Genomic DNA, 11313 nt, shown 5'->3' on the forward strand with positions numbered 1-11313 from the left:
CGAAACCACAGAACATGTATACAACACTTGGTGGTTGTCTCGAATGGTATTCCCAGACTTGGTCGTGTTTGGACAGTACACTAGACCTCAGAGAAACCTCAAACGCTGTGGGGCCGCAGGCAGGTCACAGTTTATTTTCTCAGCTTCTCGTCTTATGTTCACATATCAGGAGCCAGAGTTAGGGATATTCCACAATGCTCTGCTCCAGGGACTCTATCCAGAGAGGTAATTAAGTCCTGGATTTAACAAGGATTTTAGTTGCTTAAGGATCATAACCCTCTCGGCATCAAAACAAGGTGATTGAGGAAAGATCACCTTTCACTGAAAATCCCACTTGGCCCTCAAACAATCGCTGGGTCGAAGGTAATTCCAATCTTTTGGGGTGGCTCAGGGTAGTTATTTCCGCACAATCCGGGCAGGATTGACTGAGCCGCGACAAAAACTGGGAATTTTTCCATATGCGTTCGGGACCTTCACTTTTTTTTCCTCAAGGTTTAATTTGTTTGCAGCATATCCCACCCACAAACCAGACCACGCACACCTCAATCCGAAACGTCAAGATTCTGCCCATGCCTGGGATTCAGGAAAATTGATCTCCCCGTGGGCTTTTTTTAAAAAGTCATTTCAACCATTTTAAGACAGGTGATGTCGTGTAATGAGAGAGACACATTTGTAACTTTAGAAAGGGGGGAGAACAGCTACACCACCCACCCACCCCACTCTCCCGGCTCTTAACAAGAGAGGAACAAGGAGACATTGGGCAGGGCTTTCTGCCCCGTTGTAGCCAATCCAAATGTCCATTGACTTTCGGGCAAGATGGGACAATCCCAGTAACAAGTGAGGCAGAAGGTAAGTGTTTAACACAGTGAGTTGTGATGTGGAAACGTGCTGCCCCTGAAGGGCGAATGGAGCAGATTCTTTAGTAACCTTTGAAAAGGGATTGGGGAAATACTCAAAGGGAAAACATTCGCAGGGCACGAGGGCAAAGAGAAAGGGAGGGATGGGTGGGATTTAATTGGGGAGAGTCCCTTCAAACAGCCAGCACAATAATGCTCTGTGCTGTATCACACCATGACTCAAACAGCCTCAATTATCGGTGATCTCTAACAGTGGGCAAGATTGTTTAGCTATCCTCCTCACTGTGCATTTTTAGACTGAGTGTCAGGGGGATGAAATGTTTAGTCACGATATTGTGTCCATTGGGATTGTTGGAGCAGCTAGTTTTTTCCTGCCCAATGTCTGAATATTTTACCATCTTAAAGTTGGGGCGAAAATGGCAGTTTCTCTTGCAATTAATATTCGAGAAGCGGTTTATGCACTGTGGAGGACCCCACACTGTTCATCTCCCCACATCCCCACAGTTGGTGGCGGTTCTGAGGACCTTTACGAGATTGATACCTGGAACGGACAGGTTGTTGTATGAGGAAAGGTTGGACAGACTGGGATTGTTTCCACTGGAGTGTAGAAGAGTGAGGGGTGACGTGATTGAAGTCTAGAAGATCCTGGACGGTCTCGACAAGGTGGACATGGGAAGGATGTTTCCTCTTGTGAGCGAGTCCAGAATCAGGGGGCAGGGTTTTAAAATGAGAATGCGTCCTTTTCGGACAGAAAGGAGGAGAAATCTTATTCCCCCCTCAGCCTTCTCTGCTCTAAAGAAAACAATCCCAGCCTAATCCAGTCTCTTCTTATAGCTCAGATCCTCCATCCCAGGCAACATCCTGGTGAATCTCCTCTGTACCTCCTCCAGTGCAATCACCTCCTTCCTATAGTGAGGTGACCAGAGTACTCCAGCTGTGGCCTAACCAACGTTCTCTATAGCTCCAACATAACCTCCTTGCTCTTATATCGATGCCACGACTGGTAAAGGCAAGTGTCCCATATGCCTTCTTAACAACCCTATTCACCTGCTCTGTCGCCTTCAGGGATCTGTGAACAAGTTCCCCAAGATCCATCTCTTCCTCTGAGCTTGCGCGTGTCCTGCCATTCTTACATACTCCCCTGTCCTGTTTCTTCTTCCAAAGTGCATCACGCCACACTTATCAGGGTTAAACGCCATTTGCCACTGATCTGCCCATCTGATCAACCTGTTTATATCATGCTGTTACCTATGACCCTCTTCTTCACTGTTAACCTCCTACCAATCCTGGTGTCATCTGGAAACTTACTTTCATTCTCCCACATTCTTGTCTATATCATTTATATATATATAAAACGAACAGTAAGGGAGCTAGCACTGTGGTACGCCACTGGACATGGGCCTCCAGTTACTCAACAGCCTTTACCACTCATTGTGTCCTATAACTAAGCCAGTTTCGCATCCACCTTGACAAGTTTCCTGGAATTCCGTGTACTCCTCAATCAGTCTTCCATGCGGAACCTTGTCAGAGGCTTTGCTAAAATCCATATAAACTACATCAACTGCACTTCCTTCATCCGCATGCTTGGCCACTTTATCTAAAATTCCATCAGGTTTGTTAGCCATAACCTCCCTCTGACAAAGCCACGCTGAATATCCCTAATCAACCCAGTCTTTCCAAGTGGATATTAATTCTCTCCTTTTCTCCCAAGGTTTCCCTACCACAGACGTGAGACTCACCGGTCTGTAATTCTCTGGTTTATCCCCATCACCCTTCTTGAAAACTGGAACAACATGAGCTGTTCCCAGTCCACTGGCATTTCCCCCGTGGTCAGAGAGGAATTTAAAACCTGCATCAGAGGCCCTGCAATTTCCTGCCTCGTCTCCCACAGCCACCTGGGATACAGTTCATCCGGGCCTGGGGATTTGTCTCTTTTCAAGCCTGTCAAAGCCTCCAATGCCTCCTCACTTCCGATGTCAAACGGCTCAAGGTCCTCACAGTCCCATTTCCCGAATTCTGTACCGACGTCCTCCTTCTCCTGAGTGAAGACCGATGAGAAGTATTTATTTAACACCCTACCAAAGGTCTGCAGCTTCACACATACACATTGTCCCCTTGGTCTCAAATGGGCTTACACTCTCCCGGGTTAACCTCTTCCCTTTAATGTATTGATGGAATACCTTAGAGTTCTCCCTAATCTGATTCACAAGTACGTTCTCATGCCCAATTTTGCTCTTCTAATCGCTTTCTTAATTCCCTCTCGCGCTTCCCATATTCCTCCAGGTCCACAGTTGAATTTGTCCCTTTGAACTTCCTTTTCCTCCTTATTCAATCCTGGATTGTCCTGGACATCGGTGTGCTGTTTTTTTTCTGCGGTTAGGGTTATCATAAGGCAGTCCGTTCCTACTGCAAAAATCTGGCTCTTTTTTTCTGTTTCCCTTGATCGGGGCGCACAAACCTCCCCTGACCCGCCCCTAGATTGGGGTTTTCCATTTTTCTCTCTCAAAGCCAGCCTTTGCTTTAAGCTGGTGCAGTGCTTTGGTTCCGTTTTACAATGAACATCCTGTGAGGAAGACATTGGGCGAAACTCCTTCATCCGGGGACTCAGGCCCGTGACGCGAGCAGGAACGTGAAGTGTTTTTCGCTGCGGGGGGGCCGCCGGGGTAACACGCCAAATCTTACCGCCCCAACCTCATTAAATATGCAACCCAGGCGTTTTGCGCCGTGTTCTGTGATGGCCACGCATGGTGGTGCATAGTCTGACGTCCTATCAGGGCATCATATTGAAAATGCGGCCTGGGGGCAGCACGGTGGCGCAGTGGGTTAGCCCAGCTGCCTCACGGCGCCGAGGTCCCAGGTTCGATCCCGGCTCTGGGTCACTGTCCGTGTGGAGTTTGCACGTTCTCCCCGTGTTTGCCTGGGTTTCGCCCCCACAACCCAAAGATGTGCAGGTTAGGTGGATTGGCCACGCTAAATTGCCCCTTAATTGGAAAAAATGAATTGGGTAATCTAAATTTATAAAAATAAAAAATAAATAAAATGCACCCAAATTCAATCACCCACTATTAAAGAAAGAGGCTGGACCTCCGTTTTCTTCGAGTGGTGCGGTTAGCACAGCTGGCTCACAACGCCAAAGATCTGGCCTTGGAGTTTGTACATTCTCCCTGTGTCTGTGTGAGTTTCCTGGCTTCCTCCCACAGTCCACAGTGCAGGTTAGGTGGATTGGCCACACTAAACTGCCCCTCAATCTCCAGGAATGTGAAAGTTAGATGGGGCTGTGGAGATAGGGACGGGGTGGGCCTAAGAAGGGTGTTCTTTCAGAGGGTCGGTGCAGACTTGATGGGCCAAATGGCCTCTTTCGGCACTGTAGGAACTATATGACTCCTGAAAATGAAGCTGGATCTCCGAGAGCACTCTAAGACCAGAAGATGGAACTGCTGAGAAAGGAGATGGATATCCAGGATCATTCCAAAGCTGGAAGGTGGAACCCCGTCCAGGACACTGAAGCTGGGGAAGATCCACCTGACAGAAGCTCCCCTCCCACCCACTGCTGTGGTGTTGCAAGGCCCAGGGTTACCAGCGGCCCCCATCCTGAATTCAGGAGGCATTGTTCAGGTGAGGCCTAACATCTGCCAGGTGTATTGCACCAGCTTATTTTCCCCACTGTTGTCGCGGAAAATTGGGTGGTCGGGTCTTCATTTGCTTCCGTTAGTGGGAAGCAGATCAATTTCACACTGGTCTCCAGCGGGTTTCCTGATTTGCCGTGGAGGGGCTGCAGTGGAAGATCCAGTGGGAAATTTATGCTGGCGTAAAACCGACGTCTCCTGACACCCCCCCCCCCCCCCCCCCCGACCTGCCATCAACCTGCGGGGTCATGAGAGAATCCCGCCTGTGGATACAAATCAGGTTAACGTTTCACTTGCCCAACCATGGCCAGGATATTCTGGTCCTTCCTGTCAGCAGGAACTTGCAGTTCTGCCGAAGGCGGCTCCTGCGACGGGTTCTTTGGCGGCGTGGCTGGCCAGCAACGTAAATGGCCATTGACCATGGCGAGAGCGGAAAATATCACACTGGTAGCCAATGGCAAGCCACCTCCGCTTCCGGAAAGCCCACCACAGGGGGCGGGGGAACCCAATAATCCTGGCCTGTGGGTGGCATCTTTATTCTGTCTCCATCTTACGTTCCTTCTAACTTTTTTTAACCAAGTGTTTTCTTAAAATAGGAAATGTGTCCTTCCCCCCCCCCCATAAGTGTACTTAAATATGTACCTGAACCGTGTGAAAATGCAGGGAGCTTTTGATGTTCCTTTGCTTCAAGAAACATGTCTCCTAATTTAGGGATGGTCCCTAACGCGGCACCAGGCAAAACATGATTGGCATCGGTTTGGTGTGGAGTGCAGGGTTTGTCCGAGAAAGTCAGCTGATATTCATCCAGATATCCAGTCATTTTAAACCGTAAACATGTTATAACTCTTTCATCCAACTTTGGATTCCAATGAAACCCTTACTTCTTTGGAAAAGAAACAAGTTGTAATTCAGAACGTGGCAGATTGAATCTTGAAACCTCTTTGCCCAGAAAATCTAGGTCAATGGAAAATTTCAAAACTGAGATTTATTGATTTTTGTTTTGTGCTGGGTCAGGTTATGAAGGGATGTGGAGTCAAGGAGAGTAAATTGAGTTCAGATACAGATCAGTCATAATCTAATTGAATGGAAAGGTTGATTGTCCTGCTCCCACTGATATGGATTCCTTCAGGATTCTTCACGACTGTGACTGGAGGAGCCTCTCTGTAAATGCAGAGGTTGCGGGCCATCAAAGGTCCGGGAATCCTGGTTAAATCCTCTGTCGAGGGCAGCACGGTGGCCTAGTGGTTAGCACAACCGCCTCACGGCGCTGAGGTCCCGGGTTCGATCCCGGCTCTGGGTCACTGTCCGTGTGGAGTTTGCACATTCTCCCCGTGCCTGCGTGGGTTTCGCCCCCACAACCCAAAAATGTGCAGAGTAGGTGGATTGGCCACGCTAAATTGCCCCTTAATTGGAAAAAATAATTGGGTAATCTAAATTTATTTTTAAAAATCCTCTGTCGCAACCCGGCCTGGAGATATTTTGCTCGGAGTGTTCAGAGGGGAACGGCGATATTACAAAAGTCCCCAGAACCTGTGAGCTCAGCAATGAATGCCGTCGCTTACTCAACCTTAGCTGTTGATGATGGGTGCTCAGCTTGTTTAGGCTGCGCCCGATGATCTACTTTCTGTCACCTGCCCAGTCTGTATTTACAACTGTCCGCTGTTCCCCCTCAATCATATTCTGTCATCCGTTTGTGCGCGGCGCTGTCTGACCAGCGTTTGCTGCCCATCACTAGTTGCCCATTTGAGAATCTGGTGGCGAGCTGCCTTCTCGAACCCCTGCTGCCGCAGTGGTGTTAGGGAGGGAGTTCCACAATTTTGACCCAGCGATAGTGAAGGAACGGCGATATGTTTCCAAGTCAGGGTGGTGAGTGACTTGGGAGGGAACCTCCAAGTGGTGTGCCCATGCCATGCCCTTGGAGGTGGCAGAGGTTGCGGGTTTGGGAGGTGCTGTCCAAGGGGCCTTGGCAAGTTGCTGCAGTGCATCTTGTGGATGGTGCACACGGCTGGCACTGTGCGTCGGGGGTGGAGCAGCAAATGTTTACGGCGGTAGATGGGGCGCCAATCAAACTGAGTTTATGAGGACCTTCTTCACCCAAAGGGTTGTGAATCTATGGAATTCCTTGCCCAGTGAAGCAGTTGAGGCTCCTTTATGAAATGTTTTTAAGAGAGAGATAGACAGTTTTTTGAAGAATAAAGGGATTAAGGGTTAAGGTGTTCGGGCCGGAAAGTGGAGCTGAGTCCACAAAAGATCAGCCATGATCTCATTGAATGGCGGAGCAGGCTCGAGGGGCCAGATGGCCGACTCCTGCTCCTAGTTCTTATGTTCAAGCAGACTGCTTTGTCCTGGATTGTGTCGCGGATCCTGAGTATTGCTGGAGCTGCACTCATCCAGGCAGGTGACGAGCTAATATTCCACCACACTCCTGACTTGAGCCTTGAGAATAATGAACAGGCTTTGGGGAATCAGGAGATAATTACTCAGCTCAGAATCCCCAACCTCTAACCTGTTCTTGTCACCACATTGACCAGTTCAATTTCCGGTCAATGGTCCGTACAGTCTTCCACATCTCCTGCTTCATGTGAGTGTCCAATCCATCCCTGGTAATTCCTTTTAGTTTTCTTAATTCCCATGAAGCAAGTCCATTTTAGTCATCTGAGAGTCATTTTGCCATGAGGAATCTGCTTATCATTAGGGGAGACTGATTTAAACATGTATTCAAAAGTCTACTTTCAGTATTGATGGAAGTGGAATATTTTACAACCAGGACCAAGATGTGAGCAATCTTTCTCCCTGTGATCAGTGGCCACAATGTAGTCTTTTCTCCCTTTAACCTTGCTAAATGTGGCCAACCCACTGCGTGCCAAAGGAATGGGGTTAGAGATGGGTGTAGTCAAAGTATTTTCCACTTCTTACATTTTTACGTTGGTGGAGCCACGTAACCCAGCACTATTTGATTATTTTAGTAATCGTCGGTGAATTTATTTTGGTGGATCTTGATGACCTGGCATCTAATTAAGAAGCACGTTCCCTTTAATATTCAGTCAGCTAAGTATGGCAATTCTGTCGTTACTAATTTTACCTGGAGCCACGTGACAGCTCAGTTCAGAGCGTTCAGCCCCGCTGAGACGTGCTGTTGAGGAAATGGGTGTAGGACATCTCACAACTGTGTGCACAATGGCTTGAATGTCGTTATTTCTGTCCAGTTTCTAACCCATCAATGATCGGCATCACACATTGAGGAAATTGAACCTACCTGGACCTTTCTGTCCCAGTGAAATGATGGTGTGCTGCCAGATTAAAATACTGTGGGCGAGTTGCGGACGAAAGCAAGCTTCATATGCTGCCAATAGTACAAGTTCAGGTAAAGGACTAAATAGGCCACAATTTGCTGTCACGAGCCATCTCACGGCGAGAGGAACGGGGTACCTGGAACCCGAGTGAAAAGGGCAAACGTCCGGGTAACTCCTTCACCAAAGAGATCGAAGGATGGTGAAATTAACGGTATGGAGGCTGAGCGGGAAGTAAACAGAATGGACAAATTCAGTGCCAAACCAGCCGGGAAAGAGAAATAAAGAGAGGGAAAGAGAAAAAGAGACAAACTTTATGCTTGTCAAGTCAATAACAATGAAGTCTGACGGAATGAGACTCCACACTTTGAGAGTGATTAATTTTTAGAGCCAGTGAGGTTGACAGGCATTGGCCGCGATTCAGTGGACTGACGGTAAAGTTGCTTGGCAGTTGCAGTGCCAAGATGCACCCCGCTATTCAAAGGCACTTTTCCGTTATTTTGGACCCAGGGGAGATTCTCCTCTCCAAGGCCGCACTTCAAGGGATTCAGCTCACCAGCAGGAAAGGATCCTTGCACACCATGGAGATGCCACCCAGCCACTCTGGCAGTGTTATGGTGTCCACATGCCAGGGGGAGAGCGAGGGTGCCACCTGAGCCTTTCGGCTTATTTAAATATGCAGCTCTGAATCCCGCCCAGCGAGGACGAGATCTAGATTGCGCCGGGCGGAGTGAGTCACGTGATTCGCGATCAGCCTGGTGTGGAGTCTGATTCGAGGATGGCGCACAATAATGAACACTTATTATGCTGTGAAATGACATTTAGACTGGAATGGACAAGATAACACTTCCGGTGGTGAGTTTAGTTTCAACACAGCAACTTTACACCAATTAGCACATTTCAACAGTGCGGCAAGGACAGCCAGCTGCTACTCTGCCAACAACCTCTGGATCTCTGAGTTAAACCACATATGTGCTCCTCTCCTGAAGCTGCTGCACAATTTACACTTCAACAACATAATGGCCTATACCTGCTCCTAATTCCTCTGCTCGTACCACCAGTACCATTAGCTTTACCGTTACATTGACTGGAGAATCTGGGTCAGCAGCGAGCCACCTTTATCGGTTTGCAATTAGCCTGATTCACGCACACGCGCGGGCAAGTTCCGTGTCTCACCGTGCTCACGGCAACACAGCAGAGGCCACAACACACCACCATGACAAACCACTCCCTCAACGCAGATCCCGCAGCCCGCCCGCCCGGCTTCAACCTGCCACCCCAACATTGGGCGCTCCCAGCGCCGGCCCTAGGGTTGCTGGCGCCCCGGGCAAGCTGAACTTCGGCGCCCTTGTGGGCGGGGCCGAGGGGGGGGGCAGGGCCGAGGGGGGGGGGCGGGACCGAGGGGGGGCGGGGCCGAGGGGGGGGCCGAGGGGAGGAGGGGGGGCGAGGGGGGGCCCGAGGGGGAGGGGGGGCCGAGGGGGGGGGGGCGAGGAAGCGGGGCGGGCGGACCCGAGGGGGGGGGCGGACCCGAGAAGGGGGGGCGGGGGGGGGGGGCGGACCCGAGGGGGGGGGAGCGGACCGAGCGGGGGTCGGACCGAGGGGGCGGACCGGGGGGGGGCCGCCCTGGTGGAGGGCGGCCACCGCGCATGCGCTGGTTGGCACCGGCCCAACTGCGCATGCGCGGGACCCGAGTCTCTGGCGCCCCCTAGCACATGGCGCCCCGGGCGACTGCCCGAGTTGCCGGTGCCTTGAGCCGGCCCTGGGCGCTCCTCAACTCTACCCCCACTGGCCAAGGCCTTTGTACATCGCATTTGCAGGAGTGGAACCCTGCAGGGCTCCCGGACTGTAGCTGGCGTTCCCCCCCCAATCGGCGCCTCACGTCAGTGAAGGCTGCCCCCTGACGGAATTCAGCGGGGGGCTCAGAGAGCTCCATTTAATCACTGCGGGGGCTTGGCAATTACTGCACACACTAAAACAAAATCTGTGACAGACCCTGAGTACCAGAGTGCCAAAATCAGAGGGGGTATTAAATCGAGGCCCGTTTTGCCTGTTTCAAGGGTTCAGTTTGCCACTAAAGATCCCGTGACAATATGGGATGCAGTATCCTGGTGGCTATAACCCAGCGGCCTCCTGGCCATAACTCAGGGGGGTGTGTTAAAGTCCCACCATGGCAGTTTTGGGGAGCATTTCCATTTGATAAAGCTGGAATTGAAACGTGACAATTAAGGATGGAATTATCGGATTGTTGTTGAAAAAAACCCGACTAGCTCTCTCACGTTTCGGGAAGGAAATCCTGCCGGAATTCTCTGGTCGTTAGGATTCACTTTTCCCGCCAGCAGCACACCGCACCCCCCTTTCTGCATTTCCCACCACTCTGGGCTGGGCTAGTGGTGGAAGACAGAACCCCCCCGATGTACCATCAATTCGACTCGAGACACATTTAGGATCCGAATAGTGGCTTTAATCTGCTAGTTGTTAGCCCGGTGGTCGACTACAGAGAATGGCCGACCGCCGGGAACTCTGGGTACTTATACCCCACCTCAGAGGCGGGGCCTACTTACCTCTCGACCAATTGGAGAGCAGTCACATGACTAGACCCAACCAATCGGACGAGAGGCACATGACCAGCCAGAGCCAATGGGAAGCCAGTGCTCTGCACCAATGGCAGTGCTCATATCCACACCACCACACCCCCCCATCAGCAAATGGAGCTCCGCAGCAAAACACGTGGCTGGGGACTGGAGAATCCCACCCCTGCTGTTCGTTACCCGGTCTGGCCTACATGTGACTCCAGACCCACAGCAACATGGGCGACACTTAACTGCCCTCCGAAACTGTCTAGTAAACCCCTCAGCTGCAGCCAGGAAAGCGGCTCAATAACAGCTTATCAGGGGCAATTAGGGTGGGCCAATGGGGACAAGACGGCATCGGCCATATCCCGTGAATTAACTTTATAAAACTTACAAGAGCAGGGAGCACTTATCCCGCAGCTTGGCACGTATTGAAAGTCAAATTGACATTCAGCTTGTGGCCGTTCCTGGATTATTTATGTCGAGGGGCTGCTGCCATCGCCATTAATAATGACACACAGAGACTCTGACAGGAGATCGCACCACATAAATGGCGCAGTTAATCGGGTTTCCTTTGTGCGAAAACGAAGTGATGGACGGTTCAAATTGCAACAAGAGCCCCCCCCCCCCCCCCCCCCAAGGGTTAATGGCAAGCAGATTGAGCAGATCATCCCTGAAAAAGTTACAGGAAAAAGTGACTTCTGAAGGGGGTTCAGAGCTGTCAATTTATTGGATGACCCAACGCTGCTAGACCTGAAGATAAAATGTTGAATAAATATGGAAAGAAAATAAGGATAATGTGGAGTCCTCAATGGATAACTGATGCCTCCTGGCCATCATAAAGCTAAGCGTTTGATTGGGGAATTGTGGGTCATTGTAGCTGCCTGTTGGATTTGTGCAAGGAGACTTTCCCAGTGTTGTTTAACAGACTGCTGGATGCTTTCAGTTCAAGCACAGCCTTGCTGTGGCC

Source organism: Scyliorhinus canicula, chromosome 25 (assembly GCF_902713615.1).
Source record: "Scyliorhinus canicula chromosome 25, sScyCan1.1, whole genome shotgun sequence".
NCBI lineage: Eukaryota > Metazoa > Chordata > Chondrichthyes > Carcharhiniformes > Scyliorhinidae > Scyliorhinus > Scyliorhinus canicula.